The sequence below is a fragment of the Mustela lutreola genome, chromosome 12, assembly GCF_030435805.1.
Source record: "Mustela lutreola isolate mMusLut2 chromosome 12, mMusLut2.pri, whole genome shotgun sequence".
Lineage (NCBI taxonomy): Eukaryota > Metazoa > Chordata > Mammalia > Carnivora > Mustelidae > Mustela > Mustela lutreola.
This window is the reverse complement of record NC_081301.1, coordinates 96,237,807-96,260,539: the sequence shown is the minus strand read 5'-3', so window position 1 is coordinate 96,260,539 and position 22,733 is coordinate 96,237,807. Positions and strand designations below refer to the sequence as shown.

The following is a 22,733-nucleotide window of genomic DNA, read 5'->3' as shown; positions in this document are numbered from 1 at the left end:
TGATTCAGCTGCGTGAGGAAGGCCTTGTTGACACCCAAGACAGGCCAAAAGCTAGGCCTCTTGTGCCAAAAAGTAGGCCCCGTTATGACTGCAAAGGAAACGTTCTCGAAGGACATCGCCAGTGCTACCCCAGTGAACACATAAGAGAATGAAACAGCCTCCCTGCTGACATGCTGTGAGTCTGACCGGTCTGGAGGGAAGCTCAAACCAGCCACGACATTCCCTTCGCCCAAAGCCTCCCCCGGAGCAAGGCCCCGACTCTTCAGTTCTGTGCAGGCTGAGGAGCTGAGGAAGCTGTGGAAGTCAAGTTGGGAGCTGGCGGAAGTCAGCGGGGGGAGGCAAGAAGCGTCTCTGTAACATACAAGCGCAAGGTGAAGCGGCGAGCGCCGATGGAGAAGCCGTAGCAAGGGATCCCGAGCATCCGGCTGAGACAATTCACAAAGGTGCTCACACAAAGCAACAGGTTTTCAATACGGACGCAGCAGTCTTCCATTGGAAGATGCCACCTAGGACTTTCATGGTGAGAAAGACATCAACACCTGGCTTCAAAAGTTCCAAGGACAGGCTGACTTTCTCCAGAGAGGCTGACGCAGCTGGTGACTTGAAGCGGAAGCCAGTGCCCATTGCTCATTCTGAAAAGCAGCCCTTAGCAACCATGCTAATCTCCTCCGCCTATGCTCTTTCAACGGAACAACAGAGCCTGGCGGACAGCACAGCTATTTACCATACGGTTGATGGAATATTTTAAGCCCACTCTTGAGACTTACTGCTCAGGAAAAAAAAGATTGCTTGCAAAATATTACTGCTACATGGCATTGCACCTGGTCACCCAAGGTTCTGATGGAGAGGAATAAGATTAATGTTGTTTTAGGGGCACCTGGGTGGCTGCCTTCGGCTCAGGTCATGCTCCAGGGTCCTGGGATCGAGTCCCGCATCGGGCTCTCTGCTCAGTGGGGAGCCTGCTTCCCCCTCTCTCTCTGCCTGCCTCTCTGCCTATTTGTGATCTCTGTCTGTCAAATAAATAAATAAATAAAATATTTTTTAAAAAAAAGATTAATGCTGCTTTCATGCCTGCTAACACAACATTCACCCTGCAGTCCATGAATCAAGAGGTAATGCTGACTTGCAAGTCTTGTTCTTTCAGAAATACCTTTAGTAAGACTCTAGCGGCCATAGATACTGAATTCTCAGATGGATCTGGGCAGAATCAGTCAAAAACATTCAGGAAAGGATTCACCATTAATATTCATGACTCATGGGAAGAGCTCAAACTATCAAACTCAACAGGAATTTGGAAGAAGTTGATACCAGCCCTCATGGGTGGCTTTGAGGGGTTCAAGATTGCGGTGGAGGAAGTCACTGCAGATGTGGGGAAACAGCAGGAGAAGCAGGATCAGAAGTGCGGCCTGAAGACAGGACTGAACTGCTAGAATCCCGTGATCAGACTTGAACAGACGAGGACTTGCTTCTTATGGATGAGAAAAGAAAGTGGTTTCTTGAGATGGAATCTACACCTGGTGAAGATGCCATGAAGACTGTGGAAATGACAGCAGAGGATTTAGAATATCACAGGCACGTAGCTGTAATGCAGCAGCAGGGTTAGAGAGGATGGACTCCAGTTTTGAAAGAAGTTCTACTGGGCGCCTGGTGGCTCAGTCGGTTACACGTCTGCTTTCAGCTGAGGTCATGATCCCAGAGTCCTGGAATCGAGCCCTGCATCGGTCTCCCTGCTCGGAGGGGAGTCTGCTTCTCCCTCTGCCCCTTCCACTCTCTCTCTCTCTTTTGTGTCAAATAAAAAAATAAAATCTTCAAAAAAAAAAAAAATGAAGTTCTACTGTTGGTAAAATGCTATCAAACGGCTTCACAGGCTACAGAGAAATCATTCTCGAAAGAAGAGTCAATCCATGCGGCAAGCTTCAGGGTTGTCTTATTTTCAGAAATGGCCACAGCCGGTACCACCCTGATGGGTCCGCAGATCAACATCAGGCAAGACCCTCCACAAGCAAAAAGATCATGACTCCCCGAAAGCTCAGATGATGGTTAGTAGTTTTCAACAACAGAGTGTTTCTAATTTAAGTACCAACATTGTTTCTTTTCTTTTTTGAACAAAGTTTCTTTAGACACACCTGGCGGCAGACTTCACAGGCTACATGCACTATAGACATAACTTCCGCATGCTCGCTTGACTCGCCTACTGCAATCTTCCCTTATGGAAGCCGTCCAGAAGCAAACCCTGGGTTTCTCCCAGGTCGGCCTGGAGCAGTACAAGATGCGCCCCGCCCTATCCCATTAGGCGTTAGCTCAGTGTTAGCTCCCAAGTGATCAGAGGTATAGACTCCACAGCCCTGCTTCTTCCAGGCCAGGAAGGGTGGGAATCTGATTGCTGCAGCCCCAGCACCGCGAGAAAGGGGGAGGAGGGGAAGGGAAGGGGGAGGGGCTTACTGGAAATTAATTACTGGGAAACAAAAGGCCACTCTCATTTATCAGGTCTGTCGGCAGCAACCTCATTCTAAAAGCCCCAGCTGGAGCTCTAAAAACCCATGGGGATTCCCTCCAATGCGAAGGCCTCCTTGTGGCTCACCTCCCTGCTAGGCTGTTCCTGCAGGGGACCCAAGGGACAGAGGGACGGCTGGAGGATAGCCCTTCAGGGGCTGAGCAGCCCCAGCAGAGCAGGAGCCGGGCTGGGCCTGGGGTGTGCAACTCTGGGCTGACGGCCACGGCTGCCACCTGGAATGGACGCGCCCTTCCCGTGTCCCAGGGCGGGGCAGGGCAGCTCTGTCCTTGAGCTGTCCCCAGGTCACTTAGGGGTTCCTGACCACACTACCCTGCCCTTCCCCCCACCCCCGGGCTCCTCAGTTCTGCTCACAGGCTCCCACACCTCACAAGGGCTGATCTGGAGCTGAGGAGGGGGCTCTTCTAACACAACGGGGAAGAGACAGCCCACATCCAGAACCCCCATGGCCCTCAGTCCCAGACTCCCACCTGGGGACTTCACCAGCCACCCACAAGTTCTGCCTGGCAATACACAGCTCTCCCTTATATTCACCTGCTTCTCTATTCCTGCATACTTGAGCTGAACCAGGTCCCTTCTGGAACAAGGCAGCGAAGAGGTAGGGAGCGAGGTATATAAAAAGGAAGTCAGTGGGTCAGTAGGTGGTTTAGGAGAGCTCGGTGCCGGCTGGTCAGTTAGTGGAGTGCGACTGGGGATTTGAACTCTGGCTATAGGTGCAGGAGCCTCAGGCGAGCAGGCAGGAGGGTGGATCCACCGCCCTGGGCTGCAGCACTAGGTCTGGGGCCTGGCAGCAGTGCCCGGGGGATGAGACACCCTCAGTCCCTCTGGAGCAGATCGCTGCCCACACAGGTGCCCAGCCTCTCATTGGACACACCGGCCCCTGTGCACACTCACATGCACCCACACAGACACAGACAGGGAGGGTCATGGGTCACACTGGCCCCTGTGCACACTCACGTGTACACATATGCACACACGAACATACACAGACGGCAGGAGGCCCGAGTGGGCTGGGACTACTGAGCTATGGGCGTGCCCCAGCCCCGTCTGTTCAAGGGTCTCTCACATGCAGCGTGAAGGACCCTGGGGGCCCCTCACCACACGTCCGGGGGAAAGTGGGAGACCCCAGACTGGCCCCAAGCTGTGGGGTTGAGGTAGAACTGGTGTCCACGAGCTTTGGGAGGTGTCCCTGTTGCCCCGGCAGCCACTGCAGTCGGACGGGGACGCACAGCACAGAGGACACCCTTTGGCTCCTTTCATCCCCAGCAAGCCCCACTGGACAGCTGGGGACACGGTCCCGTGTCCTGCCTGGAGCCCCCAGACATATATGAGCCGCTCTATTCCCTGTGCCCAGAGCAGGGCGAGGCCCCACCAGGGGCAGGCTGAGGTCACAGAGCAAGACCACCAAGAAGGAGCCCTCATGACCACTGTGGTGCGGATGAGAACACAGGCTCCAGCCCTGCTCTGCCCGAGGGAGTCTCTGCGCCCAGCCCAGAGGAGGCCCTGTGTCCAAAGCCAGCAGCCCCAGCCGCCCCACCGGCTGGAACCCCCGCAGAGACACGCTCCACTTTCTGCACAAACTCTGAGGCTCGGTGTGTGTCCTGTGGTAGTTTGCAATGGACTCTGAGTGCGCGTCCGCACACTCGTTCTGTTCACTCGACACCAACCTGGGATGTCGCCCTAGTCATCTAGTGTCCTGATCCGTACCACCAAAGAGCCAGGGACAGCCTGGCATCCCCAGGGACTTGGGAACGCACACTACTCTGGTGCCCTGGCCACGCTAGGCTGATTTTCCTAATGAAAGCAAGAGAGAGAGAAAGGAAATCGCTGGGAAATTAAATGCACATCAGCAAGGCGACACCCTGTTTGCTCCCAACTGTGTGACATTCTGGAGAAAGCCTGGGGTTCGTGGCTGCCGGGGCATGAGGGCTCCGAGGGAAGTAAATACAGACGCGTGTCATGAGGCCTCTGTCCCAAGCCCAGGACACGCCCACAGGAGTGACTCCGATACGGTGTGGGTTCTGGGTGATGATGCAGGTCGGGGCAGGCTCGCCACCTGTGACAAGTGTCCCTCCGAAGAGGGTGCTGCCAGCCCCAGAGACGGCAGCGTGGCTCCGGGGCGCATGGGAAATCTGTACTTCCCTCCACTTCCAGAGCTGTGAACCGAAAACTGCTCTCCAAAATTGTTCTAAAAAAAGACAATCCAGCATTTGAAATGGGGTCTGCGTTCCTGAGGCAACCTCAGGCAACGGCATTTCTAAAGCCCACACCGGGCTCTCCTCCCGCCTGTTTCAAAAGGTGTGGGAAGAGCAGTGTGGGGAAACCCAGACACCGCAGGTCGGGGGACAGCTCCAACCCCACGCCTCAGTCCAGCCAACATCCTGGACGACTCCCGGCAGACGCGGACCTGGGCGCTGAGGGGTGATGGGGACCCCGCCTGCAACCGGGAAGCCTCCTCCTGAAATCACACAGAGGCGTGCTGTCCTGCCTGCCCGCCCCTCCCCCCCTCGGGGACGCACAGTGCCCGAGGAACCCGGGAAGTGACCCCCCAGGGCTGTAGCTCCACCTGAACCGGGGAAGCCTGGCTTCTCCAGACCCCAACGTACTCACCGCTTCCCTGGGAAAGCACGCAAACAGGCAGAGCCAGGATCCTGGGGCTGGAGGAGACCCTGCCACCCCTGCCACCCCGCTGATCTGGGCAGTCCAGGGTGAGGCCTCCGGTGGCACCAGCGGGGGCGGGACACACCGGCCCTGCCTCCAGCTCAGACCTCCCTCAGGCGGGGCGGTGCCTGCAGGCAGCCCCTTTCTTCTCTAGCCCCGACAAAGCCCCAGGCTCCCCAGCCCGCTGGAGGGCGGGGAGCAGCCCGGATGCCCACCGTCCCCATGGCAACAAGGCTGGGCTAGGCGGCAGGCGCCCTGGGACCGGAGCCTAGGGTCCTGATGGCCATGGGTGGAAGAGGAGCCCAGGCCAGCTGGGAGAGGGTGCAGATTGGTCTCGACACTCTGCCCCCCACACTCCCACTTCCAGACTTTTCAGAAGGTCCTGACCTAACAGGGCATTTGAAATACTCTGTCACCATGGTGAGCCCCCTTCTGTGGTGTGCAGGCTGGGCACAGACCTAGGGAGCTATCAGGGAGCGCACATCTGCTTCCAGAGGTCTTTGTTTGCAGGCGGTGTGAGGGATGCTGTGTGTGTGAGTGTGTGTGATGCTGTGTGTGTGAGGTTGTGTGTGCTGCTGTGTGTGTGGTGAGTGTGTGATGTGCGTGTGATATGTGTGTGTGATCTTCTGTGTATAAGGCTGTGTGTGTGAGGCTGTGTGTGTTTGTGTGTGATGTTCTGTGTGTGTGAGGTTGTGTGATGCTGTGTGTGATGCTGCATGTGTGTGAGGCTGTCTGTGATATGTGTGTGGCAGATACAGGGCCCTACTAGACATGGGGAGCTCACCCTAGGCCAGCTGTTGGACTGGTCATTGAGGGACACACACATACACACGTGCCTACATGTGGTGACAAGCCTGCAGCAACAGAGATAGGAGACCACAGCCAGGGTGAGGCTCTTGGTGCCCAGGAAATGCTGGACCCATTGTCCTGTCCTCTGGAGACAGCCCCAAATGTCCTGATGTGGCCTTTCCTGGGCCGGGAAATGTGCAGATAGAAACCCAGGCTTGTGGTCTAGCAAGAACGCCGCGTCATCAGCTCCCAAAGCACTGACGGGTGTGTGTCACGTGGCATTAACTAGTGGGCAGGGTGTGCGGCAGAGTGGGAGGAGGCTGCCGTGGGGACCGTGGAGCCCCTCTGCAAAGATGCCCGGGACCCAGGCGTCCCTTCTTTCCGTGCTGCCGTGATGGAAGAGGCCGGGAAGACAGGACCACCAGCCTGCCAGCGCTTCCCAAAGTGGCTGCATGTCATCCAGATCCAGATCTTTTCATCCAAAACTCTCACCCCACTGCCTCTCAGAGAAAGGCCCCCTCCCAATCTGGCACAGCCACAATTCCTGGAGTCAGCCCCAAGTGCGGCCCAGCAGGCGCCCCCATGCAGGTGCCACCAGGTAACGCCATCCCAGGGCCTTAAACCCACAGCTGACTTTTTTGTTCAACCCCAGCAATGAAAATGTGTCTTTGGCTGAGGTTGGGGCAGCATGGTGTTCCTACAGCACATGAGAAATGGCAGAAATACGTCAGTTCCAAACATTTATCTGCTGCATTTGAAAACATCCAGGCAACTGTCCAGCTCCAGGACGCGTCCCCTGTGTCAACCCGAGCCTAAAAGGCAGGACAGTCCTCTCCCCTCTCTGCCTGCTTGTGATCTCTCTCTGTCAAATAAATAAATAAAATCTTAAAAAAAATTAAAAAATAGACTTCAGAGCAAACAGAACTACCAGGATAAAGACATAAGGTTAAAAAAAAAATCCACTTCAATATGTAGCAATCCTAAATGCACATAGACTTAACACTAGGGTTTCAAAATATAGAACCAAAATATGATGGAACTGAAAGGAGAACTAGACGAATCCAGGATTATAGTTGGAGAATCCAGCATTCTTCACTCAGTAATAGATACAACTAGTATCAGAAGATCAGCAAAGATATGGAGGAAACAACCAATACCATCAACCAACTGGAACCAGTCAACATCTATGGGACAGTCCTCCCCAGAACAGATACACACATCTTTTCAAGTGCACACGGAACATTCACAAAGATAAACCTTACCCTGAGTCACAAAACAAGCCTTTAGACCTTTTTTTAAGATTTGAAATAATACAAAAGATTATCTCAGACCACAATGAAAATAAACTAGAAATCAGTAACAGAAAGATAAATGGAAAGTCTCCAACACTTTCAAACAAAACAACCCAACCTCTAAATAATCCATGGGTCAAAGAAAAAATCTCAAGGGAAATGAGAAAACATCTTGAAATGAAAGAAAATAAAAATTCACCTCAAAATGTTGGATGCTGGTAAAGCAGCGTTCGTGTGTGAATTTATAGCACTGATTGCTTATGTCTGAAACGAAGAAACGTTGGAATCAGTGATCTAAACTCCCACCTCGAGAAACTAGATAACAAAGAACAAACCCGCACAAACTCTTTGTCACTAAGTTGCTTCGTCATTTCTCAATAAATAGGCTTTGACTCATGTACGATATTATTCTGATTGAACACCAGAGTTTGCTGAACAGATACTTATCAAAGCTAGAGGCATTTGTACATGGAGATTGCAAAATTAATCAAGTAGATGATTTGCTTCAAATTCTGTTTTAATTTTTTTAAAGGCGCACTCTGAAAGAATTCTCCTTTGTCTTGTCAGTTCTGATTTTCTCATAACTTACTAACAAATAAGTTTGTCGACTAGCAGATTTATTTTTCAACCTCCATTTACTTGAGTCTTCATATCTCCCTATTCACCAGGCTTCCATCCCCTCCATCAGGAAACACCAGCTATTACTTTATTTTTCCAGAGATTATCTTAGCCTATACACAAATTGATATGATTTTTCATTTCCACTTTACCTTTTTCACACAGATAATCAGCAGGTGTCCTGGGGAACTTTCAGTGTCAGTAACCATGGAGCTTCTTCACTCTTTTTTTGTTGCAGACAAGCCCATTTATGGATGTGTCATAATTAATTAATCCAGTCACTTCTTGGTGGACATTGAAGTTTTCGATCTACTGCTTGTAGAAAGAAACAAAAAATGCTGCATGAATTCTCATAATGTGTTCTCACAGGTGCGTTCGTCAGCTCCGGCTGCGGTATCGCTGATTAACAGGCCTCCCCAGCTCCTGGGTTCACAGCAAGTCTTCCTTGCTCGCGTATAGGTTTGAAGATCACCTGTGGTTTAGTGGACATCGTCTGTGCTAAGCAGACAGATGCAAATCAGCTATGATTGACACGAGGCTGCAGAATGGTTTCAAGTTGGCCTCAAAACTCTCTCTCACCCTCCTTGGACAACGGGTTGCATGCAGCATGGCAAATGCAAGCAAAGCAAACCACTCAGGCACTGAAAACATCCATGCCCTTTGCCCAGTTTTCTGTTGGGTATTAGTCTTCATTGATTTATAGGAACTCTTTATATATTAAAGATATAGCCCCTTAATTATAAAATAAGTTGCACATTTTCCAAGTTTGTCATTTGTCTTTTGAGTTTGTTTATGGGATGTTTACCAAAGTAGTTTTCCACTTTAATGGAGCCACTTTAATGGTAGCGAGCATTTCTGTTCAGAGATTCTGGGCTTTATGTCATCGTTTGAAAAATTGTATCCACTCCAAGTCATAGCCCAGTAAGGTTTATGATTTTTTTTTTCATTGAAATGTTAGATTCATTTATAATGTAGCCTCTATGTGTGATATATGGATTCACTCTTTTTTTCCTAAAAATGGATCATTTTCCTAGAAGCATATGGATTTGAAATGCAACCGTCATCACATTGTAAATTCTATATGTATCTGAGACTATTTTCTGACTTTTTATTCTGTGCCATGTGGCTGTCTATTTATAGATCATTTCCACACTGTTTTCAGTACTAAGCGTTACACTGCGTTTTAATACCTGAGGTCCCCAGTTGCTGGTTTTGTTTTGTTTTGTTTTGTTTTCAAAATATCCTGGCTACTCTCTCTTCCCCTCTCCAGCCCCCAATTTAGATTTTTTTTTAAAAGATTTTGTTTATTTATTTGACAGGCAGAGATTACAAGTAAGCAGAGAAGCAGACAGAGAGAGAGAGGAGGAAGCAGGCTCCCCGCTGAGCAGAGAGCCCGATGTGGGGCTCGATCCCAGGACCCTGGGATCATGACCCGAGCCGAAGGCAGAGGCTTTAACCCACTGAGCCACCCAGGCGCCCCCCCAATTTAGATTTTAAGATCATCTTTGCTGGTTTAAAATGATAATAACAACAACAGTGATTCCTAATGGCACATTTACTAGAGCAGAGTTACCCTAGGAAATAACTCAGAGGGACTTGGCATTTTTATTCTTTTGAGTCTTCCTGTCCAAGAACTTGGTAGTTTCCCATTTGTTCATGTGTTGTTCTGTCCTGTCCCCGTGACCACATTCAAGTTCAAGGATTCGGAAGGAAACACTGTTACGCACCTGGGTAGTGTGTATTACAGCAAGAGGCTACTGATTAGCATCAGCAAAGGGACACAAAATAAGTCTTAGTAATTTTTAAAAAAGATTTTATGTATTGAGGCGCCTGGGTAGGTCAGTGGGTTAAAGCCTTTGCCTTCAGCTCAGGTCATGATCTCAGGGTCCTGGGATCGAACCCTGCATGGGGCTCTCTGCTCAGCGGGGAGCCTGCTTCCCCTTCTCTCTCTGCCTGCCTCTCTGCCTACTTGTGATCTCTGTCTGTCAAATAAATAAAAACAAAATCTTTTGAAAAAATTTAAAAATTTTGAAAAAAAGATTTTATGTATTTATCGACACCCACCATGCTGACCACCATCCCTGGCAGGATGGTTATGTCCCACAGGTATGTCTTAACCACCTCAGGCTTCTCCTTGAGGGGAGTCACCTTCTCAGCCTTGGACAGGTGCTTTAGCATGAGTGCTGGTTCCTCTGTAAGCCCCAGCTCAGCCCCTGCCACCACTGGGGGTGCACGACAGTTGGATCCCCTGCATGGGTTCACGTCCAGCAGCTGGCCGAGGTCCAGGCCGTGGTAGGTGAACTTGTAAAAGATGCAAGTTCTTCTTCTGCTCCACTTTTGCCATCTTGTCAGGCCTTCAGAAAGGACCACCCACTCTCCATGCTGACAACCACCGAAGAGTTTGTGTATTTAGCTTGTTTCTTGGTGTTCTGGATTCCCTTACATATCGAGGGAGGCAGCTTCTCAGGAGCTGGGACTATCAGTCTTAATTACATTGGTAACGTTTACGTCTAGTAGTTGATCACAGCATAGCTACTGTTTCACAGCTTGGGTGATTCGGTAGCTACCGGAATACCAGAGAGGAAACTCGCACTTCCATTTCCCACTTCCTTTTCTTCCCATTGCCGTAAGTCAGGATCAATGCAGCAAACCCCACTTAGGACACCAACTGTGTCACGGGGTCCCGAGAGCACCCTTGGTTCTGATGATTTGCTAAAAGGACTTACAGGACCCAGCGAAACTGTTATATCACAGTTACAAATTATTACAGCCAATGAATACAGATTAAAATCAGCGAAGAAAAAAAAAAAATACCCAGGGGGAGTCCAGGAAAAAACAGATGGCAGTTTCCAGTTGTTCTGTTTCAGAGAAGTCCCAGAGACAGCACTTAATCCTCCCTGTAATGACAAGTGACAACGCAGGCAAAACTCACTCGAGCCTTGTGCCCAGGAAATTGATTGCAGGTCTGTCGTCTGCCAAAAGCCAGTCAAGGGCCATTGTTTTCTTTGAAATGTGCTGGGTTCGAACACCCCACGCCTCCTGATCTTCGTCCTTTACTACACAGTCTTGTACATTTTTGCTAAGTTTCCTATTAGATACTATATTTTTAGTCACTCTTGTAAATGGAATGTTTCACGTATTAAATGTTATTTATATTATGAAAGCTACAGTGCCTACATGTTAATGTTGTACATGATGACCTTCCTGGATTCCCCGGATTATTAAGCGTGGTCCTCACGGGTTTTCCAGATATACCTTCCCAGCACCTATAGATCATAGGTCCAGTTTTCAGATTGCTGCTGTAACAGTCTAACTAAACCATCCAGCAGGTACAGTTCCTGATTTTTACCAGAATATTATTTTACAATCATTACTATTATATCAGTTTTTAGAACACCAGGTAGTACTTGTTAGAGCTTCATTCTAAAACACATCTGATTGTACTTCAAGGGTTTGAATTTCCTACATGAAGTTTAAATCTTAGCACAGTGTCGAACACTTACAACCTGACACTGGTTTTGTTCTCACTTCAATCTACTCAGTACCTATTCTCACTCTACAGACCTACTCACTGTTCCCCAAACATTTCCTTCATGTTGCTATGGACTGGATCGTGCCCTTGAATTCATATAGTGATGCCCTAACTCCCAGCGTGATGGTATTTGGAGAGGAGGCATTTGGGAGATAACTGGGCTTAGATGAGGTCTTGAGTATGACTCATGATGGAATGAGCTTCTGTGAGAAGATACACCAGAGACCTCTGTCTGTCTCTCTCTTCCCACCACGTGAGGATACAGTGAAACACGGTCACCTACAAGGGAAGAGGGTTCTCACCAGATACCAGCCATGCTGGCACCTGGATCTTGGAACTCCTAGCCGTCAGAACTCTGAGGAAATAAACTTCTGTTGCTGAAGCCACCTGGTCTATGAGATTTTGTTAAATGTTTGGTTACGGCAGCTAATAATCTTGTACCAATTCCAAAGCTGCGTTGTGGGGGAAGTTTTCCAACTGCACCACTGGGCTATCCTACAATTAAATTCAATTCTGACACCGTCTACCCAGAGACACCCCAGGCTCCACAGGTCAAGGGCTCAGTCCCATAAAACTGGCCCCCCTTCAGCTGCCCATCACATGTCCAGGCTCTCGCCTGCGCTCCAGACCAAAGGGCTATAAATCAGAGCTTCCCACACCCCCCTCCTTGGGGTGGATTATTTTGCTAAAGCAGCTCACAGAAACTTGGCAAACCCATTTACTCACTAGATTACTAGTTTGTTACAAAGGATCTTACAGGATAGAAAGCAACAGCCAGATGAAGACATAGGCAATAAGAAGTAAGGAGAGCTTCTGTCCTCGTGGAGTCTGTGGCTGGGCATAGGGACACACAGATGTGTTGTGGCTCACCCACACAGAAGCTCTCCAAGTCACCTCCTCTGGGGGCTTTTATGGAGGCTCCCTCACCCAAGCATAATTGATCAGTGCATTGGCTATTGGTGACTGATTCAACCTCCAGCCCCATCCTCCTCCAAACAGAAACTTCCAACCCTCTAATCACATGGTCGGCTCCCGGGGCGTCAGCCTATCCTTATGTGCCTCCCGAAGGTCATCTCGTCAACAGAACCCACTCGGGGTGGAAAGGGGCTCATTAGCCAACAATTTCATCTTTATGGCTTTGAAGTGACCCTAGGAACTGAGGATAGGGGACCAAACATTATAACAAAGACACTCCCAATGCTCTTATCGGCCAGGAGACCCCAAGATTTGGGAGCTGTGGGCCAGACACTGTGGATGAAGACAAAGCACGCGTTTCTTACGAATTCCAGGATCGCGCAGTGGGCAGGCAAAGACACGTGTCTATACGCCCAGGTAGAAGCTTTGCTTTTCCTTCTGCTCTTTTCAGATGGCCTGCTCTGCCTGGAGACTCCTATGCATTTCAAGACCCAGGTCAAGTGTTGCCTCCAGCAGCCACTTTCCAGACTTCAATCCTCCTGCCCCAGGGACGGGGCTTCCTACGTCATCCTGGTCCCACTGTCAGCAAGCAGCAACGAAAATGTGGAGGCACTGACAGAGAGCAGTTTCCTTCTTCCCTGCTCCCCTTTGTGTTCATTTGCTCTTTAATGTCACTGTAAGCAGAGAAGATTTAAAATTACAGTAGGAGTGCTACCGTTCATCTTTAACCATGTGGTGCCAGTTTGAAATGCAGAAACAAGAACACTGGGTGCGTACGTGCCATTCCTGAGCTCACAGAGCCTGCCAGTCCTCGCGGGTCTGCCGGGTGCTGTGCCCCTTCCCCAGGACTGCTGTGCGGCCCGGCCGGGGCTTTCCCTTCACACATCAGGCCTTGCACTGGGTGCGAGCAGGCAGCCGTCAGCAGGACAACCCTGGCCACCTTGTACTCCCCAGGGGCTCGCTGGAGTCGCTGGCAGAGAGAAGAAAACAGATAAACCAGAAAGCAGGCCTGTGTGATGCCATTTCTCTGCAGAGCGTGCAGGGGGAGGGAGGCATGCAGGGGGAGGGTTCCCTGCCCCTGGGACAGGAGGGCGCCCCCTGAGCAAGGGGCAAGGGAGGTGGATCTCTGCAGACCTGGAGCCCCTTCTCCGACGGGGGTGGCGGCCTCTGAGGGCTGTGAGGCACAGCAGGGAGGAGTCCAGAGAAGGTGGGGAGGGAAGCCTGATCCCACACACTTGGCTCCATAAATACTCTGAAAGCTGGCAAGAAGGTCGCAGCTGTTGATTATTTCTCTCTGGGGACACCTTCTTTCACAGGCGGACAGTTTGCATACAGGTGTCCCTGCTTTTATGAAAGTTTGCAGTAGGGGGCGCCCAGAGGCTCAGTCGGGAAGCGGTCTGCTAAGCGTCGGCCTTTGGCTCAGGTCATGCTCCTGATGGGGTTTTGGAATACGGTTGAGGTTCAGTGGGATGAGATCCAGAGCCAACGACCAAGAAGAAATTCTCGAGATGGCTTTGGTGCAAAATGGTGATTTTACTAAAGCCCAGGGATGGACCTGTGGGCAGAAAGAGGGGCTGTGAGCCGTAGCTGATTATATTCTTGGGAGTTGGGAGAGGAAAAGGGAGGTTTCGAAAGGATTTTTGTTTGTTAAAGAAGACTCGGGATACTGGAGGCCTTGCCATTGTCCGGTTCAGGTTGTTTTCCCTCTAGCAAGGCATTAACAGTGAAATAGTTGGGAGCTTCTTGCATGAATCACACAGATGCCACCCAGGAGTGGTGTGGGGGGCGGCTGACAGGGTGTCAGCTTGTGTTGTTTTTTTTTTTTTTTTTTTTAAGATTTTATTTATTTACTTGACAGACAGAAATCACAAGCAGGCAGAGAGGCAGGCAGAGAGAGGGGAGGAAGCAGACTGCCGGCGGAGCAGAGAGCCTGATGCAGGGCTCGATCCCAGGACCCTGAGATCACGACCCGAGCGGAAGGCAGAGGCTTTAACCCGCTGAGCCACCCAGGCACCCCTCAGCTTGTATTTTGTCCTCAGCCAGCCTTCTGCTCCCTCATCATGTCCCCCTTAAACAGTTTTGGCCCTTAAATCTTTAAGGCTGTGAAGGTGGAAGGTCTTATCTTCTGTAACCTCTTCCTGCTGAGTAGGAGTATAGAGATGTCCCTCCCTATGGGTCAGCACTGCTCAGCAGGGGAATGCACCAGGGAGTTAGGAAAGGGGGAGAGAGCTGAAGCCAAGGTTCTCAAGGTAAGTGTCATGTGTCATGAAGTCACTGTAGGGATGGGGTCTCGCACCCCATGGAGAGATATCAAAGACAATACGTTAAGATTAATATGGCCGTAAGAATGAGAAGTCCAAGAAAGACACACTTAATAGTTGACCATAATCATCCTCCAAGCCCGGAGGCACCCCAATAGGGGAATCTTTTAGATCTAGTTGACTAAAACAAGCAGCATCATCACCTCCTATGAGTGATGCTCTGCAGAAGTTACGATGATCAGGTCCGGGCATAAGGCAGCTGGGTTTAAAGTTCGACAGGTTTTAAGTACTGATTCAGGCGTATCTATAGTGTAGACTGGCATTTAATAAGTCAGCCTCCCTGGGTGCCTGGGTGGCTCAGTGGGTTAAAGCCTCTGCCTTCAGCTTGGGTCATGATCCCAGGGTCCTGGGATCGAGCCCCACGTTGGGCTCTCTGCTCCACAGAGAGCCTGCTTCCTCCTCTCTCTCCCTGCCTGCCTCTCTGACTACTTGTGATCTCTGTCAAATAAATAAATAAAATCTTAAAAAACAAAAAAAAGTCAGCTTCCTATCATCCATTGGTGGTATCCTTTTACTAGGAGGGTTATGGTATGGTTGGCTAAAACCTTTGTTTGCAATTGCACATCAATAGAGATGGCTTCAGGGGGCACCTGGGTGACTCAGTGGGTCAAGGCTCTGCCTTAGGGTCAGGTCACGATCTTAGGGCCCTGGGATCGAGCCCCGCATCGGGCTCTCTGCTCAGCAGGGAGCCTGCTTCCCTCTCTCTCTGCCTGCTTCTCCGTCTACTTGTGATCTCTCTCTGTCAAATAAAAATAAAATCTTTAAAAAGAAATATATATATATATATATATATATATATCTTTAAAAAGAAATATATATATATATATATATGAGAGATAAAACCATCAAGAAGCCCTCTTTGTTTGAGGTCTAGCCTTGACAATATCCTAATTACAAGGAATCACTGGCAAGTGGGAGAAGACTTGTTTCAAGAGATAAGGGCACCCCCAAGTGTACCATCTAATCCAGTCACAAATAAAGTGGGGTCATCCATTATCTCAAGTCCATAGTTAACTCCATAGAGTGGGGTATGCCCTGGCTTTTAAGGAAAATTTTTGTCATCCCAACCACACAGAATGGGTCAAGGTACTAGTTGAAGTATACAATTATTGGGGAATCAAATCCACTTTTTTAATCTGTTTAAATAATCCTATGCCCATTAGGGTCCTGTTATTATCCCCACAGAATAACAAGTAAGAAGGTTGTCCATACATGAGCTATTGTGGTAATTTCTCTGAAGTTTACCTCAAGTTGTCTAGCTTTTACATTTAAGGACAATCAGAAATGGGATATAACATCCACAAAGGTGGGTTACTGAAACATGATTTTTCTCTTTAAAATAGCCCTCATTTCCAAAGATAGCCAAATAAAGACAAATTAGTTTTACTAAACAAGTCCACTTTTAGGGGTGCCTGAGTGGCTCAGCTGCTGGGTGTCTGCCTTCGGCTCAGGTCATGATCCCAATGTTCTGGGATAGAGCCCCACATCGGGCTCTCTGCTCAGCAGGGAGCCTGCTTCTCTTTCTCTGCCTGCCACTCTGCCTACAAATGATCTCTGTCTGTCAAATAAATAAATAAATAAATCTCTAAAAAAAAAAAAAAAACCCACAAAACTATAATCATTTTTCCCAATTCACATAGTCCCATGTTACTATTTCTTGTTTAGTTTGAATGCAGCTTTGGTTCATTCTGGAAGCTCTTACCCATTTCAGTTTTAGGATCTTAACTATTTTAAGAAAATGCATTTGTCAAAAATCCTTTTTAAGAATTTCCTTGGGGCGCCTGGGTTGCTCCATCCTTAGGCATCTGCCTTCAGCTTGGATCATGATCTCAGGGTCCTGGGATGGAGCCCTGTGTCGGGCTCCCTGCTCAGTGGGGAGCCTGCTTCTCCCTCTCCCACTCCCTCTGCTTGTCTTCCGTCTCTTTCTCTCTCTGTGTGTGTCAAGTAAATAAATAAAATCTTTAAAAAAATTTCCTTGAAGATGGAACAGTAACTGTTAATGGCAAAAGACTAAAAAATGGACATGGTTTAGGATCTGATGAGGTAACAACATGACTGACAAAGAAATCCGGGCAGTTCTGTGATGCACAGCCCTTTAATAATCAGAATATTAATGGTCTTATACGGAACATATTAAAACTTTAGGAACTGCCTATCATCTCTAGAACAGGGCACTTACCCAAATGTAACCTAAGGCTTATCATCTGTTAAACAGTCCTTCCAGATTAATCGAACATTACAAATATAGAGGCCTAATGAGTTCAAAGACTTCATCTATAATTTAAATCTTGGAAAGTTAGTTAAAACTTTGGAAAGTTATAGCACATGCCTACATAGGATTACAGATCCTAACAAAACTCAAAATTTATTTTTACTCAACCAAGGTGGCAAGAAGAGATTCCAAGGACAAATACATAGGGTTATAGTTGTTAACACTGAGACGTTTTAACTGAGTAATTGAAGACCTGATAAAGACAAAACATAGAAACTGGTTTTCCCAGCAGATGAAAGAGGAAAAAAACCCTTTGTTTACATTTTATCAAGAGCAGACCAGGGGCGCCTGGGTGGCTCAGTGGGTTAAGCCGCTGCCTTCGGCTCAGGTCATGATCTCAGGGTCCTGGGATCGAGTCCCACATCGGGCTCTCTGCTCAGCGGGGAGCCTGCTTCCCTTCCTCTCTCTGCCTGCCTCTCTGCCTACTTGTGATCTCTCTCTCTGTCAAATAAATAAATAAATCTAAAAAAAAAAAAAAAAAAAAAAAAAAAAAAAAAAAAGCAGACCAACAGACTCTAGAAAATTCCCACGTCTTTTGAACTGAGAGAGAATTTTAATCTTATGCTTCCGTAATTTTAAAATCCTTTTATTCTAATCTTAGTCGGTTCTGCCACACCTAAAATTCCTTTCCAAAGATTGCCCTGCACAAACCTTCTACAACTCCCTTTTGCATTCAGATTTTGTCCCAAGCCATTTCTCTCCAAACAACCGTCTTATTTAGGAAACAATTATTTCCTTTTACCTTCAACACAAATGCACTCCCATTCCTTATTTCTTTCATATTTCCTTTTCTACAGACTTGTTTCCCTTATTTCCATTGGTCTTAATAACATTTAGCAGAATTTTGCAGTCTTAGAAGCCTGTCTCCAATGAAAACTAAGTAGTAACGAATTGTCAATGGTCACACCAGGATTCTTAGAAGTCAACTTGGTGAGTCAGTTAAGCACAAAGCATGTTTATCAACAGACTCAAACATCCTGAGGTGTTTTTTTTTTTTTTTTTATCCTGAGTTTATTGCAATAAGCTGTCAAGAGCACAAACGTATGTCCAGTACTCAAGGCTTTAACACTTTATCCTATTTGGAGAAGACCTAAATGTCCCACAAATTCAATCACACGTATTATCCTGGCAAAACTTTAACGTTTCAGGTTACCAAAGACTTTGAAAGCTATCTCAACAATCACCCCTGAAAACTTTGAGTCAAACAAGATTAGGCATCACTCCAAGTCCTCTTTTCACTGACAAACTGCAGTGGAGAAAACAGGAGCTGGTTCGACCCACTAGTAAACGCCAACAGAATGAACGCTTCACCTTTGAGGCTGGTAACTTTGAAGACAGGTCTATCTTAAACCAACAAACTTAAATTAATTTAAATGCTGAAACAGCTCCATCTGGGCCCACCTAAAAGCCAATCAATTAGTTCCCCATTGGTGTTTTTTTGTTTTGTTTTGTTTCACCTGAGACTCTGGCGGGGAAATGTGAGGAGTGGGCGGCCTTCTGTCTCAGGCGGTCCTTCCTGTTCCCTGACGGTGAGGGGAGGGTGCAGGGGGCAAGCAGGACTGTCTAGAAGCCAGTTATGCAGGCCACACCCAAGGTGGGGCAGAATCAGGAGATGGGGGAGGGGGAGGCAGAAGAGGCAAAGTTCTGGGTTTTAGAGCTCATCTGCTCCAACAGAGGAGTGGACGCCATGTTTTCCCGCCAGTTGAGGGGGGAACAGGCATCACGTCCGCCGGAGAAGACAGGAAATTTCCCCCAACACAAAGGGAGATTCCACAGCTGCTTGGGAATATTCCTTGACGTCCCTGTCCAAGGAAGACTAACCACAGTTGGCTCCAGTTGTGGCCTTTAACCTGGGAAATTAATGAGGGAGAAGTCCCCCCATCTGTTGGGAGGAACAGCGAGAGAGTCAGAGTCCCCGTTGCCAGGAATGGTCTGTGTTTCCTCCAGCAACTGGGGTTCACTCGGAGGAGGCCTGTTTAGATAACTATCACCCAACACCTCAGGAGAGTTTACTTGCCCACACCTTGACTGACACCTTCAGGCAAGCACATTGTGCAAGAGGCCCTTAAGTGGGGTTCCTGGTATAGAGTGATGTAGGCAAAGGATTAGGGTTTGAAGTGGATGGTCAAGAAAAATTCTCAAGGCATCTTTGGTGCAAGAAGGTGGTTTTATTAAAAATACAGGGACAGGACCTGTAGGCAGAAAGGGCTGCACGGGGTCATACACTTTCAAGTTGGGAGGGGATTAGGTAGAGCCTAAGTCTCTAAGGAATTTTGGAAGTGAGGTTTCCAGGACCTTGAGGGGGTTCGCTATTGCTGGGAAAAGGTCATTTATTACCGTCTAATGAAACCTTAGTCATGAGACCCTTCAGATGTATATCCATAGGCCATATGCCCGGGGGGTGATTGCCAAATTGTATCTTGGGGAACTTAGAGATAAAGGACATTTCTAAGGCAATTTTTATGTTAAAGTAAACTTACAAGATCCTGGGGGTGGGAGGCAGTCTTGGGCTAGGATTGTCTTTTGCTTTTAGCAGAGTATTAGGAGTTGAGTCCGTAGAGTGGGGTCACTCTGCCTCTTTCAAGGACTTATCAATGGGCTGTAGGTGGTAAAGAAATTCAATCGTTTTTCTTCTCCCTTTGTTTCCCACATCATAGAGAAATGAAGGCCTAGGTATGTGCAATGAAGTCACCCTGGGCCCATTTATCCTCTTTCCCACAGGAGTGCTAACTACAGATCCCACGGAGGCCATGCAGTGTGACAGGGGATCATTCCTTTCCTAAATTTTTCAATCTGAATTGTTTACAGTAGGTTAAAAGGCATCTTAAGGGAGATTCCTTGGGCACTGAAGGCTAAAGGAAGTCCATTACCTAGAAAACCCCCCCTGACTCCCAGGTGGTGATCCATACACAGGATATATCAGAGGTTCCTGGTATCAAAGTGATCCAAGGCATCCCCCTGAACAAAATCGCTATGATCACTGCAGCCATTAAAGGCCCCTGTAGGACGGAGGCCTGCTCTATCTCCACTTACCCATCGCCTCCTAGATGATGATGGGTTCTGCCATATGGACGGAACGACCAGGCCTTGAAGGTCATGCCGTGAAGGTCACGCCTTATTTTACCTTGCCTTAAAGAACCTGCTATTTTTAATGGAGAATACTAGAAAAGTTTTACAAGGGGAAATTACCCAATTTTTTAATTTAAGTAGTTGGCAGAGGACACTGATGAAAACCAGTGAAGATAAAAATCCATCATGGTCTAAGCGACATTCCAACACACGTAGTCCTTGTAGCCAACTTCCCTAGGGAACAGCCCCTGGCTGGGTTTTAGTTCCCTCAGCTACTGGTTTTAGCGGCTGTCCGTGGAGGTCCCGCGGCCAGAAGCAGCTAGACCAGGAATGGGGAGGGCATCAGATTAAATCAATCAGGAGGAAACCTCACACGAGAGTCTTAAGATGGGCAGCCGTCCTGATGACTTTGGTGGCTGTCCCGTGCCCAAGACAGACAATTTTGTATACTGACAGGAGTAAAAAGAGGGCATCAAGTTTCTGGGTCTTATTACCATCCTGGCCAGGGTACTGACTTCCAGCCAAATGGCAAGGCTTTCTTCTTCCCGTAGAGTAGCCAAGGACTAGAGGATTACGGTCTGAGCCATCGACACGCAAGCGTAGCAGTAGGACTGTCCTCCTTGAAGGGCCCCCGGAATGAGAGCAGAGAAGAGGAGAGAAAGTTCTCGCCAAGTCCCCACCGAGGCTCAGAGTCTAGATGCGAAGACTGATAGCCGGATGTTCCGGACCACAGGGTGGGGTTTTCGAATATATGTGAGGCTTGGTGGGGTGAAGTCTGGAGCCGACGACCAAGAAGAAGTTCTGAGGCGTCTTTGGTGGGAAAAGATGGTTTTATTAAGGATCCAGGACAGACCGGCGGGCGGGAAGAGCTGATGGGCCGGGGTTGTAAGCTGTGGCTGACTCTATACTTGGGAATCGGGAGGTGAAGAAAAGGAAGGTTTCAAAAGGATTTGTGTGTGTTAAAGAAGACTGCAGTATACTGGAGGCCGTGCCATTGTCAAGTTCAGGTTCTTTTCCCTCTGGCAAGACATTGATAGCAAGGCATTCCAGGAGGAATATCACACTGATGCCACCCAGGAGTGTGGGAGGGGGATGGGTGGGGACAGGGTGTCAGCTTGTGATTTGTCCTCAGCCTGCCTTCTGCTCCCTCAGCAATCCCAGGGTCCTGGGATCGAGCCCCTGCGTTGGGCTCCCTGCTCAGCGGAGAGCCAGCCACTTCCCTTGCCTGTGCTCTCTCTGTCAAGTAAATAAACATATCTTCAAAATAAATAAATAAATAAAAGTTGTCAATAGGCCACTTTGCTTTTACCAAAGACCTGCCTTAGTACCCATTTTAATTAACCAAAAGAAATCTGAAGAGAATTGTCACTTTTATGGAAAAAGGCAAAAAGCCAAACTAGCGTTGGACGTTTGTTTTGCCTTGCTGTGGCGGTGGCAGTCCCTGCGAGAGGCCCCACCGGCTCCTTCTGGGGGAACCACACTCGGCCCCTCAGCGTCCAGCCGCCGGAGGCCGGAACTGTGTCTCCATTTATTTTGTGCATCTGTTAGCAAGATGGGTCCTAAAGCATCAGAAGACTTAGACGGGTAATTTTGGGGGTCTGGGACATTTTCAGAAGTTTCATGGGCACCTTCTAGTCTTGGGTGGCTGGACACCCGCACTCCTGTCCTGTGTCCTCACTCCACTGCGCCTTCCTCCAGCCCTGGGGCTGACAAAGCACACCCCCCGCTGGAGCCCTCCTGCCCCCGTCCTGTCCGCGCGGACGTGCTGAAGTCGTTCTCACGTTGAGAGATGGTTGAAAAGACCAAACGAAGAAGAATATTCCAGGCACACGGAATTTCTATGCAATCCAGACTTCAGGATCTGTAGACACTCTTGTTGGAACACGGCCACACGTATCCGTGAGCCGTCTACACTACTCTGCACACGAGGACAGCCCGAGTCATTGTGACCGAGGCCGTGGTGTCATCGAAGCCTGGTATCTGCTACTTGGTCTTTTCGTGGAGGGTTTGACGCTGCTCCAGTACCCAGAAGGCAGAGTTTTCCTTCTCACTCAGTGGCCGCCACAGGCAAACACGGGGTAAGGACAGACTCGGGCAGAGGACAGTGTGAGCGAAGGTCCTGTCACAGGAAAACCGCAGGCCCCAGGGGGCATCCTTGGGCTGCCCTCGTCACCGAGCCAGGGCTTCATCTCCACCCTAACTGCAGGGCCAGCCTTCCCAGGGATGCAGTCAGTCTGGAAGCCCGGGTCAGCCCGGTGGTTGACCTACCTAATAAGACCCTTTCGCCCCGCAGAGGGCCGTGACCTTGCCTGAAACGATCTCATTTACTCCCTTGCTGCCTTCGAAAACCTTTCCTTTTCTGTAGCCCCCGGGAGCTTCCCAGTTCGCAGCTTGTCGAATGAAGCAATAAGGTTTCCTCAGTTGAATTTTGTGTTTGTAACAGGATGAAGACAGGAGTCAGGTCGGGCTTCCTCTGGGCGAGAGGCCCCTGTAGGCAAGTGGCTGGTGTCCACGTCTGGGGCCATCTGCAGGGGGGCGGGGTCCGGGGCTTCGGAGGCTTCCAGGGTGGCCATGTCCCTCCAGTGAGATGCGAGGTCCTGAAGGGACAGAGGAGAGCTGTGTCCCAAAGTGGAAGCCGTAAGCGCTGGCAGCCGACCAGACTGTTTCCCACGGGCTTCCGCTCAGCACGAGGATGGCAGAAGGACGCCGACACACGGTGGCGAGATGGCAGCGGGGTGCACGGCCACAATCC

General features: G+C 49.0%; 1 protein-coding gene across 1 annotated transcript in view; it reads right to left on the bottom strand.

The window, feature by feature from the left end:
• Positions 1-5,268, bottom strand: part of FGD3 (FYVE, RhoGEF and PH domain containing 3) — a 49,429-nt gene extending 44,161 nt beyond the window's left edge. The window contains exon 1 of the mRNA XM_059141463.1: positions 5,123-5,268. The gene's annotated coding sequence lies outside the window, so the exon portion shown is untranslated. The remainder of the gene's footprint in view (positions 1-5,122) is intronic.
• Positions 5,269-22,733: the final 17,465 nt, after the last annotated feature.